General features: G+C 37.0%; 1 protein-coding gene and 1 non-coding gene across 3 annotated transcripts in view; both read left to right on the top strand.

The window, feature by feature from the left end:
* The window catches only part of DTNA (dystrobrevin alpha), a 453431-nt gene that overhangs the window by 45218 nt on the left and 389128 nt on the right, over positions 1 to 19085 (top strand). The window lies entirely within an intron of this gene.
* TRNAC-GCA (transfer RNA cysteine (anticodon GCA)) lies at positions 178 to 249 on the top strand. Its single transcript has one exon. It is a non-coding gene; the product is annotated as a tRNA-Cys (tRNA).

The raw sequence follows: 19085 nt of genomic DNA, 5'->3' as shown, positions 1-19085 counted from the left end.
TCCATATCATCTACCCTGATTCTCTTTTTCAATTACCAAGGACAGTGTGGTAGTCTAAAAAGATTACTCAAAGATTTGTCACTGGTTTTGACCCATGTTCAGCCACTAACTAGCAGTTGATATTTATCATGTCCCTTGGTTCTTCCCTGGTTCTTCCCTTGGTTCTCCACCAGAGCTTCCCTGGTGGCTCAGAGGTTAAAGCGTCTGCTTGCAATGCAGGAGACCTAGGTTCGATCCCTGGGCTGGGAAGATCCCCTGGAGAAGGAAATGGCAACCCACTCCAGTATTCTTGCCTGGAGAATCCCATGGACGGAGGAGCCTGGTGGGCTACCGTCCACGGGGTTGCAAAGAGTCGGACACGACTGAGCGACTTCACTTTCACTTGGTTCTTACCTTCTTCGTGCACTGGATTGGCTAAAAAGTTCATTTGGGTGTTTCCATAAGGTGTTAGGGAAAAGCCTGAATGAACTCTTTGACCAACACAAATATTTAATGAACTGGTTGCATCAGGTAAAGTGGTTGTATTAAACTAGAAGAGGACTCATTCTTTGTTTCTCTGGAGTCAGGCTAAAACTAACCCTGTTTCCATTCCTCATATTTTTTCAATTAAGTGGCTGGTTTGACCTCTGAGCAATTCCAATATCAAACCCCGAGTTCCTCTTTAAAAAAATATTTGGTGATGCCTTATCAGATCAGATCAGATCAGTCGCTCAGTCGTGTCCGACTCTTTGCAACCCCATGAATTGCAGCACACCAGGCCTCCCTGTCCATCACCAACTCCCAGAGTTCTCTCAGACTCATGTCCATGGAGTCAGTGATGCCATCCAGCAATCTCATCCTCTGTTGTCCCCTTCTCCTCTTGCCCCCAATCCCTCCCAGCATCAGAGTCTTTTCCAATGAGTTAACTCTTCGCATGAGGTGGCCAAAGTACTGGAGTTTCAGCTTTAACATCATTGCTTCCAAAGAAATCTCAGGGCTGATCTCCTTTAGAACGGACTGGTTGGTTCTCCTTGCAGTCCCCAAGGGTCTCTCAAGAGTCTTCTCCAACACCACAGTTCAAAAGCATCAATTCTTCGGCGCTCGGCCTTCTTCACAGTCCAACTCTCACATCCATGCATGACCACAGGAAAAACTGTAGCCTTGACTAGACGAAACTTTGTTGGCAAAGTAATGTCTCTGCTTTTGAATACGCTATCTATGTTGGTCATAACTTTCCTTCCAAGGAGTAAGCATCTTTTAATCACTGCAGTCACCATCTACAGTGATTTTGGAGCCCAGAAAAATAAAGTCTGACACTGTTTCCACTGTTTCCCCATCTATTTCCCATGAAGTGGTGGGACCGGATGCCATGATCTTTGTTTTCTGAATGTTGAGCTTTAAGCCAACTTTTTCACTCTCCACTTTCACCTTCATCAAGAGGCTTTTGAGTTCCTCTTCACCTTTTGCCATAAGGGTGCTGTCATCTGCATATCTGAAGTTATTGATATTTCTCCCAGCAATCTTGATTCCAGTTTGTGTTTCTTCCAGTCCAGCGTTTCTCATGATGTACTCTGCATATAAGTTAAATAAACAGGATGACAATATACAGCCTTGACATACTCCTTTTCCTGTTTGGAACCAGTGTGTTGTTCCATGTCCAGTTCTAACTGTTGCTTCCTGACCTGCATACAAATTTCTCAAGAGGCAGATCAGGTGGTCTGGTATTCCCATCTCTTGAAGAACTTTCCACAGTTTATTGTGATCCACACAGTCAAAGGCTTTGGCATAGTCAATAAAGCAGAAATAGATGTTTTTCTGGAACTCTCTTGCTTTTTCCATGAACCAGTGGATGTTGGCAATTTGATCTCTGGTTCCTCTGCCTTTTCTAAAACCAGCTTGAACATCTGGAAGTTCACGGTTCGCATATTGCTGAAGCCTGGCTTGGAGAATTTTAAGCATTACTTTACTAGTGTGTGAGATGAGTGCAATTGTGCGGTAGTTTGAACATTCTTTGGCATTGCCTTTCTTTGGGATTGAAATAAAAACTGACCTTTTCGAGTCCTGTGGCCACTGCTGAGTTTTCCAAATTTGCTAGCATATTGAGTGCAGCACTTTCACAGCATCATCTTTCAGGATTTGGAATCGCTCAACTGGAATTCCATCACCTCCACTAGCTTTGTTCGTAGTGATGCTTTCTAAGGCCCACTTGACTTCACATTCCAGGATGTCTGGCTCTAGGTCAGTGATCACACCATCGTGATTATCTGGGTCGTGAAGATCTTTTTTGTACAGTTCTTCTGTGAATTCTTGCCATCTCTTCTTAATATCTTCTGCTTCTGTCAGGTCCATACCATTTCTCTCCTTTATCGAGCCCATCTTTGCATGAAATGTTCCTTTGGTATCTCTGATTTTCTTGAAGAGATCTCTAGTCTTTCCCATTCTGTTGTTTTCCTCTATTTCTTTGCACTAATCGCTGAAGAAGGCTTTCTTATCTCTTCTTGCTATTATTTGGAACTCTGCATTCAGATGTTTATATCTTTCCTTTTCTCCTTTGCTTTTCACTTCTCTTCTTTTCATAGCTATTTGTAAGGCCTCCCCAGACAGCCATTTTGCATTTCTTTTCCATGGGGATGATCTTCCTGAAATAAAACTCATAGATAATGCAATCTTACTTACACACAACTAAAACAAGATATCAATATATTCTCTAGGTTAAATAAATGAGAAATGAAAGGAAATTAATTTAGAATAAAATAATATGCATTTCAACCTGTAAGTACTCAGACCTCAATATATAAAAAACAGTGAAATATTAAGATGCTTCCACCTGGTCAAAGACTCACTGTAGATGTGACAACAAGCCCAGATTTTGATTCACCTGTGTTGATACAGATGGATTGTATTAATGACTCAGTGGCATTGCTGTTGGTGATGTGATCTTCCAGAATGGTAAACAAGATTTGGTCAACTTCCCCAAAAAGTACAGTCTTCTCTAATTTCTATGGTAACTACATAAAAGCTACTTTATGTGTGCGTGCGTGTGTGTGTGTGTGTGTGTGTGTGTGTGTGTGTGTGTGTTAGGCTATAGGCTCAGAAAACAGTAAACAGAGTTTCACTTATGTGACTGCCCCAAGGGGACATTTAATGGTCCTGCAAAATTCGGGGCAACTCTTCTTGTGAAGACGTGAGCTGAGTGTTGCAGGAGATCGAGCATCCTTGACCTTTGCTTACCACACCATTAAGAGGAGCACCCACTGCTCTGAGGACTACCCCTGCTCTGAGGACCACTCTGAGAACTACTGGAGATGAGGAGACTCTCTGCTTTCCTTCAGATTAGCACAGAGTGTTTATTTGGTTTGAAGAACTTTTCATGAGCAGTATATTTATTTTACTTGAGTTTTGGCACTTGAACCATCTAAGCAGACAAGAATTTGATGGATCTTTTGAGCTCTTGTGTCTACAGTGTCTAAACCTGTTAGAAGATCAAAAATATCTTATGATTAAAAGAAAAGAAAAAGGAAAGGAATGTACTTTCCAGGCTTTGTATATGTACCCCCCTGCCCCCGCCCGTGAAGACCAAGGTAAACAACAAAATGTTTTTGAATTACAAGTGAATGGATTAAAATACTATCATTTAAAAGGGGCCTCCACAGTGGCTCTTCAGCAAAGAAGCCACCCTGCAATGCAGGAGACGCAGGAGGCATGGGTTCTGTCCCTGAGTTGGAAAGATCCTTTGGAGGAGGGCATGGCAACCCACTCCAGTATTCTTGCCTGGAGAATCCCATGGACAGTGGAGCCTGGCGAGCTGCAGTCCATGGGGTCGTGAAGAGTGGAACACAACTGAGTACACTGAGCATGCATGCACATAAAAGAATACAGGGAAAGGAAAATATATAGTAATATTAGTATATATATTATATATATATATATATATATATATTCTATAGTAATATAGAATTGAGAAAGACATGTTGTGAATGGTTGAGCCAAGATAGACATTTTGTGAAAAAGGAAAACAATTTCTTAATGGAAGAGTAAAGTACAAGTTTCTACAGATATATGCCCTTTGCATTAATAGCATTAATAATAACTACCAACATTTACATAATGTTTACAGTGTGCTGGGTACTGTTCTAAGTGCTTTACGCATGTTAAATCATTTCCTCTTCACAGCAATACCCATTTCACAGGTGAGAAAACTGAGGTACAAATACATGTAGTACATTGCTTGAGGTCATATGGCTACAGTGAAAGAGTTGGGGTTTCAACATAGTTTGATACCTTACCTGTATTTTCAACCACTTTTTTATATTGTTGAGGCCTATGTGCTGGTTCCTTAAAATAATACTTTAAAATAATATTTTTGCTGAATAAATTAATTGTGCTATTATAAAGCTATGAAAGATTTAGGCTAATGGGATTGAGAGAATGAAAGGTCAGGACAATTCTCTGTTGTGAGACAGTCTCCCACACACATGGGCAGGATATCAAGCATCTTTGACTCCTGCCCACTAAATACCAGAATTCTGTATTTTAATTATACAAAGATCACATGAAGACTTTCTCATGGTAACACTTTAAAATTCAGAAGTTTACAGAATGAAATCATCTTCCTTCTCTCTTCTAACAATTCCTCTCTTTTCCATAAAAATAACAGTTTCTGTATCTAAGAATTTATAAATACACACATATACACACATAGTTTTCTAACAGAAAATGACTGTGAAGTACATACCTTTTTTTTTCATTTCTATGTTTCATTAATTCTTGTCATTTTCTCCTACCCAAATATATGGACTTTTCTAATTTTTAATGGTTGCTTAATAAACCATTGTATATGCTGATATTTTGTAAATCATTCCCCTATTGATATACTACTTAATTTTAACTTTTAAAATAAAAATTATGATTTTCTTAGGCAAATAAATTCATGTTCATTACCAATGTTTTGTTAAAATGGATTCCTGGTAGTGAAATTTTACTGATATTGCTAATCTTTCTTCTAAAATGGTTTTCCCAAGTGAACTTATATTAAGAAATGAGTTTGCCATTTTCTTGTTCCTGGGCCATCAATGTGCATAATTGATTTTTTAAAAAGTTTTGCCAGTGAAATCTGTAAAAATATGATAAAAATCATTGTTTTAAATTGCATTCACTACTAGGGATATTAACACCTTTTCACTACTTTGTATCTGTTTGTATTTCTTTTTTACAGATAATTCCTTTTATTCTATTGAATTATTTTTCCCTTGGTTTAGCATTTCTCTCTCTCTCTCTCTCTTTTTTTTTTTTTAGTGTCTCTCATGGTACAGAAATTTAAATTGTAAACAAGCAAATTTTTCAATCTTTTCCTCCATGGATTCTGGATTTGATGTCTTACAGGAAGGTCCTCCCTACACAAGACTGTAATAATTCAATTATTTGTTATTTTATGGTGATTATGTAGATTTTAGTTTAGGCCTTTAGACCGTATGGGTTCATTATTTGAGAGATAAACATTGTCTAAATAATTCTAGTAAATGTGTATAGGATATTTACCACACATCAGGCATTGGACTAAGTATTTTAAATGAATTGCCAAGTTTAATCCTCCCAAAATTCATGCAAGATACTGCTATTTTCTTATTAACAGTATATGAGGAAATTGAAACACAGCCTATTAACTTGCTTAAAAGTTATTAAGAAGTTAATAAAAAAAAGTTAATATGAGAGAAGTTAATAAAAGCCAATGAGAAACAAATTTTAACTCAAGCATCAAGGTTCAGGTGGTCAGACTTCACTCCACAGTGTATATTTAAGGATTCTCAAAGTTCTTAATTCTCATAGTATTTTGTTAGGATGAAAGCATGTCCTCATAAAATCCCATAACTGTGTGATCTTTGTTCTAATTCCACAGCAATGTAAAGAGATGGGATTTGGGACTCAGCATATATATAAAATAGTGGTTCCTAAACTTGCACAAGCATCACAGTCTCTTGGACAGTTTATTAAGTGCAGATCTGGAGGCCCACCCCATAGTATCTGATTCAGTAGGCCTGGGGAGGGTCCTGAGAATTTGCATATGTAACAAGTTGCCAGATGTTGAGGCTCCTCACACATGATAAACCATTATGTTGCAGTGTCTGAATGAATAATTGAGTTGTCCAAATACAGAGCTTAAGAACAGTCCATCATTTAACTGATCTGAAATGCCACTGCTGTCTGTGAATTGCTAGGTGTGTCTAGATTTCTTTTTCAACTCTCTTCCATTCCATGAATGTATTTGTCTATTTTTTAACTATACTATCTAATCACTATATCTTTACGGTACATCAGTATTGATATCCAGTGGGGTAATTCCTCTTTAAAAATACGAAGTGGTTTTTCAAAACAATTGAGGCTATGCTAGGCTGTTTGATTTTTCAGACAATCTAGAGAATAATCTTATCAAATTCCATGATGGGTTTTAGTTGGTACCATATCAAATTTACAAATAAATGTAAAAAACAAGTAAATGTAAAATAAATGGCTATCTTGCCAATATATCTAGAAAAATTGTATGTTCTTCATATACTGTTCTGGTCTGCCTTTTATTTCTGTCAAAAGACTTTGAAAATGTTTTTCATAGAAGTCCTTAACATTTCCTGTTTGGTTTGTTTTTAAGCAGTTTATATATGTCTTGCAGTACTGAAGGGGTCTATTTTGCTTTTGCATTTTGATTAGTTGTTTCTCATATAAAACTATTGATTTTTTAAATAATGATCTTACATTCTTATTAGTTCTAATTGTCTAATTGTTTTTGTTGGCTTCCCTCATAGCTCAGTCAGTAAATAATCTGCCTGCAATGCAGGAGACCAGGATTCGATTCCTGTGTTAGGAAGATCCCCTGGAGAAAGAAATGGCAATCCACTCCAGTATTCTTGCCTGGAACATCCCATGGACAGAGGAGCCTGGTGGGCTATAGTCCATGGATTCGCAAGAGTCAGACATGACTTTAGTGACCAAACCATCACCAATTGTTTAATAGTAGATTATCTTGGATTTTTGGGTCAACCATATTATCCACAAATAAGCATGTTTCTTATGCTTTTCTAATTGTTGTGGACAGTGTTTCCACTTTAATGTTGAATAGTAGTGATAGTAATGGGCATCTTTGACTTTTTCTTGATTACCTTGGAATGATTCTAATGTTTCATGACTAAATATGTTACCAAACCAAACTTCGGTCTGGTCACCTGTAACCAGTAAAGCCAAACCTCCTGACACCAGGTTGTGGTGAAGAAAAGTGCAGCAGTGTTTACTGAAGGTGCCACACAGGGAGTCTGGGTGGCTAATGCACAAAAGAACCAAACTTCCTGATGGCTTTCCGGGAGAGGTGTTTTTTTGTTTTGTTTTGTTTTAATCTCAGTTTTATTTATTTATTTTACTTTACAATATTGTATTGGTTTTGCCATACATTGACATAAATCCACCATGGGTGTACATGTGTTCCCAATCCTGAACCCCCCTCCCACCTCCCTCCTCACCCCATCCCTCTGGGTCATCCCAGTGCACCAACCCAAGCACCTTGTATAATGCATCGAACCTGGACTGGTGATTCATTTCACATGTGATAATTTACATGTTTCAATGCCATTCTCCCATATCATCCCACCCTCGCCCTCTCCCACAGAGTCCAAAAGACTGTTCTATACATCTGTGTCTCTTTTGCTATCTCACATACAGGGTTATTGTTACCATCTTTCTAAATTCCATATATATGCGTTAGTATACTGTATTGGTGTTTTTCTTTCCGGCTTACTTCACTCTGTATAATAGGCTCCAGTTTCATCCACCTCATTAGAACTGATTCAAATGTATTCTTTTTAATGGCTGAGTAATACTCCATTGTGTATATGTACCACAGCTTTCTTATCCATTCATCTGCTGATGGGCATCTAGGTTGCTTCCATGTCCTGGCTATTATAAACAGTGCTGCAGTGAACATTGGGGTACATGTGTCTCTTTCAATTCTGGTTTCCTCGGTGTGTATGCCCAGCAGTGGGATTGCTGGGTCCTATGGCAGTTCTATTTTCAGTTTTTTAAGGAATCTCCACACTGTTCTCCATAGTGGCTGTACTAGTTTGCATTCCCACCAACAGTGTAACAGGGTTCCCTTTTCTCCACAGCCTCTCCAGCATTTATTGCTTGTAGACTTTTGGATAGCAGCCATTCTGACTGGCGTGAAATGGTACCTCATTGTGGTTCTGATTTGCATTTCTCTGATAATGAGTGATGCTGAGCATCTTTTCATATGTTTTTTAGCCATCTGTATGTCTTCTTTGGAGAAATGTCTGTTTAGTTCTTTGGCCCTCTTTTTAATTGGATCTTTTATTTTTCCTGGAATTGAGCTGCAGGAGTTGCTTTTATATTTTTGAGATTAATTCTTTGTCCATTGCTTCATTTGCTATTATGTTCTCTCATTCTGAAGGCTGTCTTTTCACCTTGCTTATAGTTTCCTTTGTTGTGCAGAAGCTTTTAAGTTTAATTAGGTCCCATTTGTTTATTTTTGCTTTTATTTCCAATATTCTGGGAGGTGGGTCATAGAGGATCCTGCTGGGGTTTATGTTGGAGAGTGTTTTGCCTATGTTTTCCTCTAGGAGTTTTATAGTTTCTGGTCTTACATTTAGATCTTTAATCCATTTTGAGTTTATTTTTGTGTATGGTGTTAGAAAGTGTTCTAGTTTCATTCTTTTACAAGTGGTTGACCAGTTTTCCCATCACCACTTGTTAAAGAGATTGTCTTTTCTCCATTGTATATTCTTGCCTCCTTTGTCAAAGATAAGGTGTCCATATGTGTGTGGATTTATCTCTGGGCTTTCTATTTTGTTCCATTGATCTATATTTCTGTCTTTGTGCCAGTACCATACTGTCTTGATGACTGTGGCTTTGTAGTAGAGACTGAAGTCAGGCAGGTTGATTCCTCCTCTTTCTCAAGATTGCTTTGGCTATTCAAGGTTTTTTGTGTTTCCATACAAATTGTGAAATTATTTGTTCTAGTTCTCTGAAAAATACTGTTGGTAGCTTGATATGGATTGCATTGAATCTATAGATTGCTTTGGGTAGTATACTCATTTTAACAATATTGATTCCTCCAATCCATGAACACGGTATATTTCTCCATCTATTAGTGTCCTCTTTGATTTCTTTCACCAGTGTTTTATAGTTTTCTATATATAGGTCTTTAGTTTCTTTAGGTAGATATATTCCTAAGTATTTTATTCTTTTCATTGCAATAGTGAATGGAATTGTTTCCTTAATTTCTCTTTCTGTTTTCTCATTGTTAGTGTATAGGAATGCAAGGGATTTCTGTGTGTTGATTTTATATCCTGCAACTTTACTATATTCATTGATTAGCTCTAGTAATTTTCCAGTGGAGTCTTTAGGGTTTTCTATGTAGAGGATCATGTCATCTGCAAACAGTGAGAGTTTTACTTCTTCTTTTCCAGTCTGGATTCCTTTTATTTCTTTTTCTGCTCTAATTGCTGTGGCCAAAACTTCCAAAACTCTGTTGAATAGTAGTGGTGAGAGTAGGCACCCTTGTCTGTTCCTGACTTTAGGGGAAATGCTTTCAATTTTTCACCATTGAGGATAATGTTTGCTGTGGGTTTGTCCATTTTCATTTCTAATTTTGTTGATTTGATTTTTCAATGAAGAACCCAAGGGTTAGTAGAAGGAAAGATATCTTAAAAATGAGGGCAGAAATAAATGCAAAAGAAACAAGAGACTATAGCAAAAATCAACAAAGCCAAAAGCTGGTTCTTTGAGAAAATAAATAAAGTTGACAAAGCATTAGCTAGACTCATCAAGAAACAAAGGGAGAAAAATCAAATCAGCAAAGTTAGAAATGAAAATGGAGAGATCACAACAGACAACACAGAAATACAAACGATCATAAGAGACTATTTTCAGCAACTATAATGCAAATAAAATGGGCAACTTGGAAGAAATGGACAAATTCTTAGAAAAGTACAACTTTCCAAAACTGGACCAGGAAGAAGTAGAAAATCTTAACAGACCCATCACAAGCACAGAAATTGAAACTGTAATCAGAAATCTTCCAAAAACAAAAGCCCAGGACCAGACGGCTTCACAGCTGAATTCTACCAAAAATTTAGAGAAGAGCTAACACCTATCCTACTCAAACTCTTCCAGAAAATTGCAGAGGAAGATAAACTTCCAAACTCATTCTACAAGGCCACCATCACCCTAATACCAAAACCTGACAAAGATGCCACAAAAAAAGAAAACTACAGGCCAATATCACTGATGAACATAGATGCAAAAATCCTTAACAAAATTCTAACAAACAGAATCCAACAACATATTAAAAAGATCATACATCATGACCAAGTGGGCTTTATCCCAGGGATGCAAGGATTCTTAAATATCTGCAAATCAATCAATGTAATACACCATATTAACAAATTGAAAAATAAAAACCATATGATTATCTCAATAGATTCAGAGAAAGCCTTTAACAAAATTCAACATCCATTTATGATAAAAACCCTCCAGAAAGCAGGAATAGAAAGAACATACCTCAATGTAATAAAAGCTATATATGACAAACCCACAGGGAAAGGTTTTTAGAGACAGAGTGAGTGAGAAACTTGTGGGGTGAGTGGTCAGTGTATGGACATTCTTCTGACTGACTGATAGTGGGTAATCAAGAGTCAACATCATCAACCTTCTGGTTCCAACCAGTCTGAGGTCTGCATGCTTGTGAATAGCATACAGTTGACTTTAGTATCTGTAAAACAGCTCAAAGGAATATTATCTATAGTCTGTGAAGAGGAACTGAAGGTCTTTGACTTTGTTTAATTAATTAGCTACTATTATTTTGTCTTATTCAACTGTTTGCTTTGTTTCTTTATTTTCTCACTTATCTGATTAGATTTACTCTTTGGAACCTGGGGAAGGCCCAGGAGACTAAAGTTTTCCTACAAACAAGAGGCAGGTTGAAGAAATGGGGGATTGGTCAAGGGAAGGCCCCATAGGGTCCTGCTCGGTTATAGTTACCCTCCTTTTCTTTGTTACTCCTCAGTCCTGAGAGAGAACATATGAGAAACAAGAGAGAGAATAAAGTTTTGGATAGACAGGTAAATTTTAAACTCCACAGAGGAACTCAATCTTGAAAGGTCATTTTCAAATACAGTGTCTTTCAAATACAGTATCTATTTCTCATAGACCTATTTCTTTTATTAATAGATTACAGAGAGTTTATATCAAGAATTGGTGTTATTTTCTTGTTAAATACTTTCTTAACAGCTGAAAAATTATCATTATTACCACAGAGAGGTTCCCTTTTAATTTATTAATGGTATTCCAGTCTACTAATGTATATACTGTTGTTAAATGCACTCTTTTGGCATTCTTGGAAAAAGCTTGCTTCACCAGTATTTTTTCTCTCCTAATACATAACTGACCTTCATGAACTTTATATTTAAGATTCTTATAGTTATGGCCATAATTTACATTATGCTGTGGTTTTCCTTACTGTTGTTCTTCATCTGTGCTGGAAAAGACTGTCATGCTAGTAGACTAGCTTTTTAAGTGACAAGAAATAATTTATTCCATTTGGGAGTATTGTTTCAATAGGAAATATGTTCTTATTATTTCATATAAGAGTCATTTCATTTGGGAGTACTTGTTCCTATATGAATCTCACCTTGAAAACTATCTGTATTTATACATTTATAGGTGTAGATTTGTGTCTAGTTTTCAACTTCATCGCTGAAGCTTTCCCCTTGAATACATATTTAATCATATTCCACATGTTTGAATATGTACTGTTCCCATGAGGATTACTCTCAGCAAAAAGATGTTTATTTTTTTTTTAATTGAGATTCTTTGGGCACCAGACACTTAAAATAGTGCAAAAAAAAAAGGGGGGGGGGAGGATCCAGGCTGTGGCTCTGCTGGGGTTTACAGTCTAGTAGGAGGCGGTAAGGCTAAAGAAAATACACATACACAAATTGGGTGACTTCAGGTGATGATTAATGCTCTAAGGGAAATGCAACAGGGAAACATGATGGGGGCAAGTAACGGCAGTGGCTACTTTAGATCAGTGCTCCAAGGAGGTGCTAGTGAAGCTATGAACTGAATGCGGAAAAAGAGTCCTTCATACAAGGATCTAAGAGAGATGGGAAAGCAACATGGTGGTGTCATAATCAAGAAAGAGAGGACAACACAAATAAGTCTGTTAGCTGTATTATTAAAGTCCACTCTATCTATAATTGGGCTTCCCTGGTAGCTCAGTTGGTAAAGAATTCCCCTGTGATGCAGGAGACCCCAGTTCGATTCCTGGGTGGAGAAGATCTGCTGGAGAAGGGATAGGCTACCCACTCCAGATTCTTGGACTTCCCTGATGGCTCAGCTGGTAAAGAATTCACCTGCAATGCAGGAGACCTGGGTTCAATCCCTGGGTTGGGAAGATTCCCTGGAGAAGGGAATGGAAACCCACTCCAGTATTCTGGCCTGGAGAATTCCATGGATTGTAGTATAGTCCTCGGGGTCGCAAAGAGTCAAGACACGACTGAGCGACTTTCACTTCACTATTCTTAATTAATAATAATTTATTCCAAAATTGGAACACAGTTGAGGGGTAAAGGGGTTGCTAATGACAATTACTTAGGAAGAATAGTCATAAACTGAGACCATCAGACAAGCCAGGACATATGATACCCTCTTAATTATTTTTCTCTCTACTCCATTTGTCAGTTGTTAAAAGAAGAATCTTGTAGTAAGATCAGCCATCCCATTTAAGGTTCCCCCATTTCTCCTTGCTTTTCAATGAAGCAAAATTAGGAATAATGAACATTTGTCTACTCTAAATCTCTTTCCCTTTAATTTTATTTGATTTTATATTTAGATCACCAAAGCTGTTTTGTTTTTTGTTAGCACTCAGTTAGTTAACCTTTGACAGTTCCTCTGTTTTCAACTCTTACTTGCTGTTTTACTGAGCACAGCTCTTGAGGACAGCTTAGAAGGACTTACCCAGATTGAGAATTGCAGAGAGCTTATTTTGTTTTTCACAGTTATTGTGATAGTTAATTTGGATTCATTCCTTGCACTTATTTTTCATGTTTATCCTGCTTTCTTATTGCTTCTTTTGCCTCATTCCTACTTTAGAAAATTGAGCAATTTATCTTAATTTTATCTTTATTGATTCTGAAGTTTTGGATCCTATTTATAATCTTCTAATAATTACTCAAAATTTTATAACATACTTTTTAAAATTTGTAATCTTCCATAAAAGTCTAAAATACTGTCAGCCTTTCCTCTGAGTGTGCATTATTCCCATTCTTTCTTATTTTAACACATAGATCACATTTGAAATGCCTAAAATTCCAAAATTTAAATGCATTGAGGTAAATTTCTTAGAATTATAACTTGTTTTTTTAAGGAGATATTTAAACATACTTCTTAGTTTTCTTTCACATGATGTCTTACACTTGTAATAAGCATTGTGTTCCAATATGTCAATATAATAACTTGTCCACAGAGTTCTCTTTGTTCTTAAAAATGATTTGGGGTGCTTTTATGTGATATTCATATATACTCTCTTGTGATACTGGGATTTTAATTTTCAGCATTACAAACTTTTTCTCTGTAGATTGTCATGCTTGCTGTGTTAGCAAGAAAGAGTAAGTTAGTTAATAGAAAATTGCAAATAGATACCATTCTCTTAAAATACATCAGACATTCATATTTCAGTTAAGAGTCATGCTAGTATGGCATATGAATTTCTCTGAGCCTCTTGCCTGAAGGAGTTTAAAAACCAGCATTGCAAAAATTTTAAAAGGCATGGTTTTGCCCTAATATGGATTTAGGCAGGTGTAGCTGGTAATTAGTTAGTTGACCTGATAGTTCATGGAACAGAATTTAACTTCAAGGGAGAAAGGGAGAGACTATCTTTCTTTTATTAGCCCTACAGGTTTTTTTTTTTTCATTTATTCATGTCACTTTGCTATTATAAAAGCAGCTGGCAGAGTTACATTATCTCTGTAACTGAAATTCAACAAAGGCACCTATATCTTCTTTCTTCTTTCCCTCCCATATCATTTGCTGTACAACAAAAGAGAACACTTTAGCTCTGATGTATTTGAACACTTTATACAAGCATTAGAAATATTATTGTTGTAGCACAGAAAAGAGAATAAATTGGAAGATAGGCTTTTATTTATTTAGCTTAGTAAATTGAGCTTCTCTGGTGGCTCAGACAGTAAAATTGTCTAATTGCAACCCTGGAAACCTAGGTTCAACTCCTGGGTTGGGAAGATCCCCTGGAGAAGGAAATGGCAACCCACTCCAGTACTCTTGCCTGGAAAATTTCATGGATGAAGGAACCTCATAGGCTATAGTCCATGGGGTTGCAAAGAGTCAGATACGACTGAGCGACTTCGCTTTTCACTTCCAATAGGTAGTACATGTACAGTCGAAAAAGAAACCCAAATTTGATAATAGCTATGCTTTATTCTGGGCTGCCCAGGTGACACACTGGTAAAGAATCCACACGCCATGTAGGAGATACAAGAGATGTGGGTTTGATCCCTGGGTGAGGAAGATTCTCTGAAGTAGGAAAGAATACGTCTCCAGTATTCCTGCCTGGAGGATTCTGTGGACAGAGGAGCCTGGTGAGCTCCAGTCCATGGGGTCACAGATAGTCGTACATGACTGAGCACCACACACACACACACACACACAAACACACACACACAAACACACATACACACACACATGCACCCATGTGAATATAGCATATTCTAGTAATAGAAAGTGAAAGTGTTAGTTGCTCAGTCACGTCTGACTCTTTTCGATCCTACGGACTATAGCCCGCCAGACTCCTCTGTCCATGGGATTTCCCAGGCAAGAATACTGGAGTGGGTTGCCATTCTCTTCACCAGGGCATTTTCCCGACCCAGGGATCGAACCCCAGTCTCCTGCATTGCAGGCAGATTTAGTGCTCTGTATTTTTTGTATGTTAAGTATTTATATCAGACTTTCCAGATTAGAGAACAGACTTAGGTAGTGTAAGAAAGAGACACCAAAGTGCTGAAGCTGACCCAAGTTGTTTACCTCTCTTTCTCGCGTGACAGTCTAGTGGTAGTTAAGATGTGTTCCTCATGTGACAGTCTAGAGCTGGTAGGTGGTTCTGCCATCCTCTGCATGTGGTGTCCACCTGTTGACTAAAGATGTTCTAGCCATCTCCCAGCTTGGAGGAGGTAAAAATACAATTTATTAAGGGCAGGATTCAGAGTGGCACACATCACTTCTGCCCATATAACATTAGTAGGACTCAATTGATCATGCTTGACTCTAAGGAAAGCTGAATTTTTATGTTGAGCACGCATGTACGCACATACATTTTATTAATGTGAAGGAAAGGATAGTGTTGTTTGACAGCTAGCAGTTAATTGCACTTTCAATTAGGATGTTGTGGGACTATCCATAAGTTCAGGAAATAGAAGCCAAATACAAGCTGATGTAGGGTCATTTTAAATATCCTCTTAGCATCAAATCATGGATTCTATTTCTAACATGGATTCTATTTTATGACTTGGTTAGTTACTTAAAACTGATACTGAATTTTGCCTTAGTTAATTACACGGCTATTGCCTCTGACTTCTGAATTTAATTCTGGTTTCTGAAAGTTCAACTGGAAAAAAAATGACTGCTTTTAGATGTCCGCTGGAAATTTTGTGAGCAATAAAAGCAATGGCAGTTCACTGGCTTATTAATTTAGAAAAATTGGAGGCAGTCTACATTTATAAGTTTTTTTCAAGTAATCTAATGAAAGGTCAGAAATAAGAGGTTCCAGACAGCCAAGGTCACTGTGACTACCACTTGAGATTTCATTTCTGTTAACGTAGCTACTATTGCTTTTGGCCCATGGAGACAGGAACATTGTTTGCTGCATCAACCTTGACTTGTTAGTTGCTAGCAATAATTGTAATATTCCCCATAAATATGTAAGTACATATAGTTCTCTTTTAGGTCTTTTAAAGATATAAACTTCTGACTACAGAGAAATGAGAATGCCATGAGCTGAAATGTGTTGTCTCAATATTAGTTGCATTACAATGTATGAACCAAAAAAAAAAATAATTGCATCCACTTTCTATCTTCTTCAAGAAGAATTTTTTTCCTATTTAAATTCCTTTTCTAACTGGTAAAATTAATAGCTTCTAAGTGTTTTCAGAACCTCTTATTGATGTAGTCACTGTATTTTATTAATCCTAAATCAAGTGACAAATCTGATTAATATAGCTCTGATTTTTGAATGATTCAGTTTAGTTCAGTTGCTCAGTCATGTCCAACTCTTTGCAACCCCATGGACTGAGGCACACCAGGCTTCCCTGTCCATCACCAACTCCTGGAGCTTGCATCCATTGAGTTGGTGATGCCATTCAACCATCTCATCCTCTATTGTCCCCTTCTTCTCCTGCCTTCAATCTTTCCCAGCATTGGGGTCTTTTTCAATAAGTCAGTTCTTCACATCAGGTGGCCAAAGTATTGGAGTCTCAGCTTCAGCATCAGTCCTTCCAATGAATATTTAGGACAGATTTCCCTTAGAAATGACGTGTTTGATCTCCTTGCAGTCCAAGGGACTCTCAAGAGTCTTCTCCAACACCACAGTTCAAAAGCATCAATTCTTTGGCTCTCAGCTTTCTTTATTGTCCAACTCTCACATCCATACATGACTACTGGAAAAACCATAGCTTTGACTAGACAGTCCTTTGCCAGCAAAGTAATGTCTCTGCTTTCTAATATGTTGTCTAGGTTGGTCATAGCTTTTCTTCCAAGGAGAAAGAATCTTTTAATTCTATGGCTATAGTCACCATCTGCATTGAATGATTACTTATTATTAAAATATTGTGTATTAATACTAACTTGATTTAGACTTTACACTTAATGAGTCATCTTTATTGAAAATAATAATAAAACCTAAAATTGAAGATATCCCAGAAAATGTGGAATATCTAAGTACTGTATTTTTACTTATTTCTCCCTTCACTACCCAAGTCATTTGACAGAGATCATATAATAAAAAGGATTTTAAAAAATCATGAACAGAAAAACATAAACATTGAGAAAAGGAGAGAACAGAGCACAAGCATACAAGCCATGTGGATATACATGGCGCCTAATGGTTGAAATTAACATTTGTTTCTGAGCTTCCTGTTGGCCACAGTGAAAAAAGAATCATTATCATTTATATGATTTTCATTGTACCAAATATAGATAATATAGTGAATCTCCCTAGGAAAAAGTGTTTTTTCCTGGAACATAATCTTATTGGGGGCTTTGAACCCTCAAATCCAGTGCATGGACAGTGACCTTATTAACATCCCTACAACATATGCATTATCAGATTCCACCAAACAGTATCAACTATTATCTTTCAATAATATTTAAGGTTGTGGCACCAAAGCATATAGCTAAATAAAAGCTCTGTGGGAAGCCAAGATGATATGACTCAAGGATACCCCTTCTGATAATCCAGTTTAATCCACAGGAAGAAAATATAGATTATTTAGGCAAAATCTAAACTACCCCCCCCAAAAAAATAGAATTCATATCCTTCACATTCACTCCATAAATGCTACTTCTCTAAACCAGACTTATGATACGTTAGGCAATCAGGAGTTTGAGGTTTTATTATGGTCATTGTACCCACTGGAAATAGTAAACAGTTTCATTAGCCAGTTTGTTTGAAGGCAGGGTTTTCATCTTGTGCAGAAGCTTGTCTGCATCCAGAGATGAGCATCTACTAAGCCGACTGTGGAATAGTGGCTGGATTCACTGAAATTACCATGGTGTGTTGTAAAAATAGATTATGCATCACAACATATTCTCCTGTGTTGGTAACCAAATGAAACTTTAAAAGCATTCTGAGATGTCAATTCTTTATCAGGCCCAGAACATCAAAATTTACCTCCATAAAAAGTTTCTTTTTGAAAACACATTTTTACAGATGTCAAACAACAGTTCTACAAGTCAAATAGTGATACCAGCATGGTAAATATTAATTGGATCTTGTTTTAAGCTGTTGCACTTCATGACTTTGTATCATGCTACTCAAATTGCAATCTTGTAAAAAAGAATGTATACAACATTCTACTACTACTACTCTAACAAACTCTACTACAAACTCTAACAAACTCTACTACAATTACTCTAACAAAAAATTTAAAAAGAAATATAGATTTATTATATAATTGCAAAATATGATATATTTATATTAACTAGCAAGATTTCATAGAGTATAATGATGCCAGCATTTAAAATACAAATATTAAAATAATATGTTTGATAATCCATTCACTTATTCATTCATCAAATATATTCTGATTAACTACCACAGCAAACAAAACAGATATAGTCGATCTCACTGTGTCCTGTTGGAGTCATGAATATTTTGTTCTAGTGGAAGAGACCAAATCAAACCAGTAAACAAAACTGTCAAAATACATGTACGTGCACACACACACACACTCAGATACTTATACATTTTTTTAAAGGTTAAGTAATCTGATGGAGAGAAACTGCAGGTACTATTTAGATGAAGAAGTTAGGAAAAGGGACTTCCCTGGTGGTTAAGAATCTGTCTGCCAATGCAGGGGACATGGGTTCAACCCCTGGTTCGGGAAGATCCCACATATCACAGAGCAACTAAGCAAGAGTGCTACAAATACTGAAGCCTGCATGCCCTAGAACCTGTGCTCTGCAAGAAGACAAGCCACCACAATAAGCCCACGCAACGCAAGGAAGGGTGGTCCTAGCTCACCACAACTAGAGAAGCCCAGAGTAGCGACGAAGAGCCTGTGCACTGCAAAGAACACCCAGCAAAGCCATAAATAAATAAAATTAAATTAAATAGAAAAGACCTGCAGAGTATGGATTTGAATAAAAAATTGTGGAAAAAATCATCTGAATTTATGGGTAAAGACTATTTATCAGGGATCTGTATTGGCAAGAATTCTTGAGACAAGAAAATGCTTGAATTTTTCAAGAAACCAAAAGATGACTTGTGTCAACAGATCAAAATGAAACAAGATGAAGAGTGTAAAAGGAACTAGGTG

Source organism: Bos javanicus, chromosome 24, assembly GCF_032452875.1.
Source record: "Bos javanicus breed banteng chromosome 24, ARS-OSU_banteng_1.0, whole genome shotgun sequence".
NCBI classification, from domain to species: domain Eukaryota; kingdom Metazoa; phylum Chordata; class Mammalia; order Artiodactyla; family Bovidae; genus Bos; species Bos javanicus.
Note: the sequence above shows the minus strand (reverse complement) of the source record. Positions and strands in the feature narration are given on the sequence as shown.